We start from the raw sequence: 8,161 nt of genomic DNA, 5'->3' as shown, positions 1-8,161 counted from the left end.
GCCACCTTTAACAAAATGGCCTTGCCCAGGGCTTCATCTATTACCTTTGAATCTATATCATATCTCTTGCTATTATTCTTTAATCATATCTCATTCTGACAGCATCTCAGAAAATCCACCGTTGAAGGAAACATGAATTAATTGGGATCACCCAGGTAGTTATAGGAATATATCATATATAGATCTGTAATATTTCATACCTATAACACTGACATTTTGCTATGTGGAGCCATATAGTCACATAAGAGAGAGACAGAGAGGTATTATGAAAATATGAATCTAGGATGATTTAACTAAACTCCATAAAATGGACATAATGAGGGCAAACAAGATGGTTCAGCAGGTAAGGGACTTAGCCTCCAAGCCTGACAACTGAGTGTGATCCTTAGAACCCAAAAGGGATAAGAAGAAATATTACTCCTGCAAATTGTTCTCAGACTACATGTGTGTGCCATGACACATATGTGCATTTATACATATGCACACACACAATAAATAGGAATAGGTAGGTAGGTAGGTAGGTAGATAGATAGATAGATAGATAGATAGATAGATAGATAGATAGATAAGCTATTAAAAGAGAAAAGAACATGATGAGTCACTGAGTCTATCAGACAGGTACTTCTTTGAATGCCTATAATAAAAAAGGACACCCTCTTCAGGCTTTAAAAAAAAAAATCTTTCCAGCTCTCTGACAGTTTCATACTGATATGCAACATATTTTGACCATATTCATCCTCAACTCCTTCACCCAGTTTCTTCACAGAAACCCATAAAACAACCCCTTTGCAACTTTTATATCACTGCCCCCACTCCTTTCCATAGTACACTGAGTCTCATTAGGGCTGCCTGCTCTAATGTTGGCTTGATTCATTGCATGTAAGTCTAGCTTTTCTGTATTCCTGAGTGAGTGAATACCCTGTCATGTTCAGAAGACAGTGTTTCACTGCACTCACCCTTTACATCTGGTTCTTCCATTCGTTCACCTTCTCTTCTGGGATGTTTCCTCAGTCTTTGGGGAAAGATATGCATACGCTATTTAGTGCTGAACATTCAAAAGTCACATATATACAACACTTTGACCACATATGAGACTTAATTGTTACCCACTACAGATGATACTTCTCCGGCCAAGGTTGAAAGCAGCACTGATATGTGGATATACACATAAATATTTAGGAAGTAGCTTGATAATGTGTCCATTTAGGAAAACAACAGTAGGAGGTTCCCAACTAGTGCCCATAATCCCCTGAGCCATGAGCTTTTGATCTGATTTATAGTATCAGGCATGAATCCTCTCCCACGGATCAAGCCTCAAATTCCATCAGAAATATTCATAATCCCTATTACCGTCAAGCCATTATTTCAGCAGTGGGCAGAGTATTTCAGCACTCAGGGTTTACCACAGGACAATTTGCTGATTACTTTCTGACCCTCAGTGGTCTGCATAGCACTGGTCAGCATTATGAAAACTAGTAAGCAGGGAGAAAGTTTCCTAGACAGTTTGAGATTGATATCTTCCTGTCTCCTCCCTCTCCCTCTCCAACTCCCTTTCCCTCTCTTTCCCATTCCCTCTCCCATTTCCTCTCTCTCTTCCCCTCCCTCTCCCTCTCCTTCTCCCTCCCCGCTTCTGCTCCCCCTTTCCCCTCTTCCTCTGCCTCTCTCTCTCTCTCTCTCTCTCTATCTCCCTCTCCCCTGAGCCGAAGTGTGAGATTTCTTCAACAATAGGTTCTCATCATGTAGTTGTAAACTGCAACAAGAAAAAGGACAGTAGCCTGTTGGAAGTGGGGATGGATTCTAGGAACTCCCTAACAAATGACTTATAAGGAAGTATCCCAGCATGACACTGATATTTTATTTTAATAAGCCTTGTCCTTTTTTTTTTTTTTTTTTTTTTTTTTTTTTTTATCGTTTTTCGAGACAGGGTTTCTCTGTATATCCCTGGCTGTCCTGGAACTCACTCTGTAGACCATGCTGGCCTCGAACTCAGAATTCCACCTACCTCTGCCTCCCAAGTGCTGGCATTAAAGGCATGTGCCACCACTGCCTGGCTAAGCCTTGTCTTCTTGAGGAAACGTCCACTCATGCAGGGTTCCTATGATAAAAAAAAAAATGTCTTTTATATCAAATTATATTTTAGTTTGTAAATAGTTGGTTTTCAGAATCCACAGTATTTCCACTGTCTATTTTCATATCATTAGGCACATAATTTTTTTTATCACATCAATTTGGCTATAGCATAGGAAGCTTAGGGGTAAATATAACAAAAATACAATCATGCAGTCATAGAGGCATAGACCTATACTTACAATGCTTGAGAGACTGAGGCAAGAAGCTTATGCGTTTGAGAATAGCCTGACCTACATAGTGGTGCTTTATAGTAAGACTGTCTCAAAAAATAAACATTTAAAATTAAAACGGGGCTGGCTGGTGAGATGGCTTGGTGGTTAAAAATACTGCTTTGCCCTGGGATCTGATTTTAATTTACTGGGTTTTGTGACTATTCCAGGTTACATACTCATATCTGGAAACTTAGAACTAGGAGCCATACATAAGAGAGAACATGTGGCATTCATCTTTATGAGTTTGGATCCCCTCATTCATTATAATAGTAATTTACTTTCAAACTTCATTTTTAAACTGGGTTTGCTTGTTTACCTGACTCTATATTCTAATCATTAATCCTCTATCTGATATAGAGCTAGAAATGATTCTTTAACACTTTGTGAGCTTCCTATTTACCCAGTTGATTGTTTCCCGTGAACATGGGAAGTTTTCATCTTTGAGTATCTTCTTTGATTTCTCTCTTTGGAGATTTGAAGTTTTCATTGTGGAGTTTCTTCACCTCCTTGGTTAGGTTTCTTTCTAGATATTTTATTTGTATAGATCTTGTAAATTGATTCAGTGTCCTGTCACTTTATTGAAAGTGTTGATCATTTCTTGAAGATTTGGGAAGGGGTTTGGGGGAGTGCTTATGTCTAATATATCATCTACAACTATAAATAGAAGTTTATTTCCTATTTTTATAACTTTAACTATTTTTTTTCTGTTACTGCCCTTTCTAACATGTAAAATGCTACACTGAAAATGAGTGAGGATAGTGGGCCACCCTTTCTCATTCCTGATTTCAGTGGGATTTCTTTGGGTTTTTCTCCATTTAGAATGATGCTGGTATGGGTTTCTCACATACAATCTTTATTTTCTTGACATATGCTCCATCCTGTCCTATTTCTTCTAACACTTTCTATCTTGAAAGCATGTTTAATTTTACTGAAAGCCTTCTCTGCCTCTATTGAGATGATCAGTTCATTGATATGATTTAATATATTTGCTGACTTATATATGTTGAACTATCTTCACATTTCCAGAATAAAGTCAACTTGATTGTAGTAGATGATCTCTTTTCTACATGTCTGCACTCAATTTCTAAGTATTTTGATAAAAATTCTGTGTCTAATTCATCAGGAATATTGACTTTTAGTTATGGTTTTTGTAGTGTACCTGGCTTTACTGATAAAATAATACTGGCTTTGTAGAGGAGTTTGGAAATTCTCCTTCTGCTTATACCTTTCTAAATGATTCAACAAGTATTGCTTGCAGTTCTTTGAAAGTCTGGTAAAATTTTGCTTAGAATTCATTTGTACCTTGCTCTTAAAGTCAGAAATCTTTTACTTTCATTTTTATTGTCTATTTAATTTGATGAGCTCTTCTTTAACATTTGTGATTTGATAAACCTAAAAATTCACCCATTTCTTTTTGTTTTCCAGCTTAATGGCATCTAGTATTTAAGCAAATTACCTCATGCTTTCCTTTATTTCTTTGGCTTTTGTTACAATATTTCCATCTTCATCTCTAATTTTATTAATTTGGCATCTCTCTGTTTCGGCCAAAGTTTATTAATTTGGCCAAGGGTGAATCAATCTTGTTTATCTTTTTTTTCAAAAGAACTAGTTCATGATTAATTCTTTCTGTTGCTTTTTGTTTGCTTCTATTTTATTACATGTTTCTGTTTATTAATTTGGGTTCTGGTTTTCATTATTTCTCTGTAAATACTGGATTTGGGTCAATTTTTCAAATTCTTATGGTGTATCTATTAAATATTTATTTGTGCTGTTTATGATCTCTTAATATTTCTTTTAGAGTTATATAAATTCCCTTTAGGACAGCCTTTAATATATCCCAGAGGCTTTGGTGTGTTTTCATTTGTATTTATTACAGTTATTTTTTTCATATTTTCTTGATTTCTTTCTTGACTAGTTCATCACTCAGTATTGTCTTGCTTAGTCTTCATGAGTATTTGGAATTTCTAAGTATTCTTTGGCTATTGATTTCAAACTTTATTGTACTATGGTCAGATATGATACATGGAGTTATTTCAGTTCTTCTGTATTGGTTGAGATTTACTTTTTCATCTATTAATTAATTAATTAATTAACTTCACATCTCTATCACAGCTTCCTCTCCATCCTCTCCTCCCAGTACTCCCTTCTTACCTCTAATCACCCTACCCCTGTTCCCTTTCTTCTGGGAGAAAGGGAGGCCTCCCATGGATATCAACCTGCCTTGGCATATCAAGTTGCAGTAGGACTAGGTCCATCTTCTCCTCTTGAGGCCTCTGGCCCAGTAGATGGTCTATTTTAGATAAACATTCATAGTTTCCAAAAGAAATGGGTATGCTTTAATGTTTGAGTAGTATAATCCATGGATATCTGTTATGTCCTTAAAATGAAAATATTTTGAACCAGAAAAGGTTGATCATGCCTATAATTTCAGTACTTAGGATGAAGGAGGATCATGAGCTCCTGGCAGATCTATACTACATAGCAAGACTCTGTAGAATGAAGTCTAGGAGTACAACACAGTTGTAGAATGCTTTCTTGACATGTGCAAGGCAGTGGAGTTCTCTCACTATGCCTAAGAAAAAGAATAATTGTACTAATTATACTAATTATATTGAATAGTACTAATACTGTCCAATAGAATGTTTTGAGATTGTTTTTCTTTATTTGCCTTCTATCTTATTTTTAATTTTGGGGGGTGGCTGTGAGTAACTATTATGTATAATCACAAAAGTTTCCAAATGCATTCTTTGTTCATACTGAATTTTTTGCTTTTCTTAAATACCTGTCTCCATTCTTCCCTTTTGTGATGATACCCTAAAATGATGGTGAAACATAGGCTTTCAGGTGCTGTTAAGCCATAAATCAACACTGGGAGCTAAATGATTTTCTATTTATCTCTGGTATGCAGAATTTGAGAATTGATGCATTCTGTGTTGTTTTCTCCAATAATTTATTTATTTATTATTCAGTTTGCATCCAGAACACTGCCCTGGCTTCCACTGCTCCTCCCAGTTCTACTCTGACAAATACTTTCCCCCATTGTCCCTCCCCTTCTAGTCAGAGAAAGAGAGCCCCTTTTAGGTACCACCCCACTGTGCAGTGTCTATTACTAACATGGCTAGGCACATCATCTGACATGGAGGCCCAACCAGGCAGTCCAGGTAAGTGGAAGGAGATCCAATCGCAGGGAACAGAGACTGAGACACTTCCTGCACCACTTGTTAGGGAACCCACATGAAGATCAAGCTGCACATTTGATACAAATGTGTAGAGTCTAGGTCTAGCCCCCAAATGCTCTCCTTTTGGTGGTTCAGGGTCTGTGATCCTCCCCACCCCCATGGTACCAGGTTATTTTATTCTGTGGGTCTTCTTGTGGTGTCATTGACCTCTCTGACTTGCTCACTTTTATACCTCATACTTCCACAAGACTCCCTGATCTGAACATGATGTTTGCCTGTGAGTCTTTGCATCAGGTGCTGGATAAAGGCTCTCAAGAGACAGTTGTGCTGGTCTCCTGTCTACAAGCAGAGCAGAGTACCATTAATAGTGTCAAGGGTTGGCTCTCTCACATGAAATGTGTCTCCAGTTGGGGCAGTCATTGGTTGACTGTTCTCTCAGACTCTCATCCATCTTTATCCCTGAACATCTTGTAGGCAAGACAAATTTGGGGTTAAAGGTTTTGTGGGCAGATTGATGTCCCTGTCCCTACACTGGAAGTCCTGCCTGAATACAGGATGTGGCCACTTCAGAATCTATATCCCCGTCTTGTAGGATTCTCAGCTAGGGTCATCCTCATAAACTCCCCATATCCTTTTCTGTCCCAGGCCTCCAAATAGTAACTAGAGATGCCCCCCCACCAACTTCCATTCGCACTCCCAGCCCTCTCCCCATCCCCATACCAGATCATCATCCCTGTTCCCCTTCTAACCATCAGCCACATGTAACTATTAAGTAACTGAATTGTGACCAATATGTCTAACTGAATTTTGTAAGCTATTTAGTTTTACATAATTATAATGTAAGTTTGAATAGTACTATCTATATTTACTATTTACTACCTTGAAAACAAATATTGATAGAAATAAAGACTTTTGTGGTAAAGAAAATCAAAAGTTTCTTTATACTAACCAGGGGGCATCATAGGATGAGCCATCAAATATATTTCAATGAATTTAAAAATAATTATATTGCCTTAGTTACTCTTCTACTTGTAAAAGTAACTTTTATTTTCCTGATGTAATTGTGGTCAAGTAGGCTTGCTGCTATTCAGCTATATGCTCAACCTTTCTAGTTATTTCTGAACTCTGGCTGGCTGGTTCAATTCAGTTGTTCTGACTCAAATGCCTGTCCAAGCTGATTAATTCATTCTAGATTCTCTCTTTGCTTCTCATTATCCCCTGATTATCATGGAAGGAAGCAGACAGGCATGGCACTGGAGGAGTAGCTGAGAGCCTTACATCCTTACATCTTTATCTGCAGGCAACATGCAGGGAAAAAAAAACCTGTGCCTAGTATAGGCTTTTGAAACCTTAAAGCTTAACCCCAGTAGCACCCTTCCTCTAACAAGACCACACCTACTCCAACAAGGCTACACCTATCAAACTTAATGGTTATCAAACATTTCCACTCCCTGATGACTAGCATTAAAATATATGAACTCATGGGCCCTTTCTCATTCAAACTACCACAAATATACAAAGTATCTTCTCTATCCATAAAACTTGGCATACATCAGTAAAATCTAAGACTAGTTAGCCCTATACCATAACTCCAAAACATTATCAACAGAATGTAACTCCAGACCCATTTTGACACCAAGCCAAACCATGCAACCGTGGTCACTGGGCTTCTCTGAAACCAGATGACCTCCAGAAGTTCCAGTTTCTCCACTGGTACTACCACAAAGTTGATCAGTATTTATGGTCTCAGCCTTCAGTCTAAACTATGTAAATACAGGCTCCAGCCCCCTCAATACTAGGCTAGCACATTCAGCACCAACTTCCAGTACTGTCATATTGGTCAATTGAAAAGTAATTCAGTTCATACATTTCTGTACTTGAGATCCTTCCCCCAATGCCATGTTGGCAACTCTAGCATCAGGTCCTAGGTATCAAATAGAGATACAAGCCAGAGGTCTCTCAAGTGCTTAACCAGTGTCTCTAATGTCATGTTTCATAAGACCCAGAATGATATCCTATACCAAAAGACCTCAGGACTTGATTAGTCCCCTATAGATCCATATGGCTCCATGCTTAGACTAATAATTGTAGTGGCAATAACAAGGCTAGACTTTGTGGGATCTGGCCTGTAGAACAACCTCAACACATCCAGATTCTGCGATTGCTTATGTGCTACTACTTATGTGCCTAGGCTACTTGCTGGTTCTTATGGCCCAATATCTATGTCAGGGTCCATAACTATAGAAGACTTGTCAACATAAGTATCCATAGGTGTACTGGCTGGTTTTGTGTGTCAACTTGACACAGGCTGGAGTTATCACAAAGGAGCTTCAGTTGAGGAAATGCCTCCATGAGACCCAGCTGTAAGGAATTTTCTCAATTAGTGATCAAGGGGGGATGGCCCATTGTGGGTGGTTCCATCCCTGGGGCTGGTAGTCTTGAGTTCTATAAGAAAGCAACCTGAGCAAACTAGGGGAAGCAAGCCAGTAAGTAACATCCATCTATGGCCTCTGCATCAGCTCCTGCTTCCTGACCTGCTTGAGTTTCAGTCCTGACTTCCTTTTGTGATGAAGAACAATGTGGAAGCATAAGCTGAATAAACCCTTTCCTCCCCAACTTGCTTCTTGGTCATGATGTTTG

Source organism: Mastomys coucha, chromosome X, assembly GCF_008632895.1.
Source record: "Mastomys coucha isolate ucsf_1 chromosome X, UCSF_Mcou_1, whole genome shotgun sequence".
NCBI lineage: Eukaryota > Metazoa > Chordata > Mammalia > Rodentia > Muridae > Mastomys > Mastomys coucha.
Note: the sequence above shows the minus strand (reverse complement) of the source record.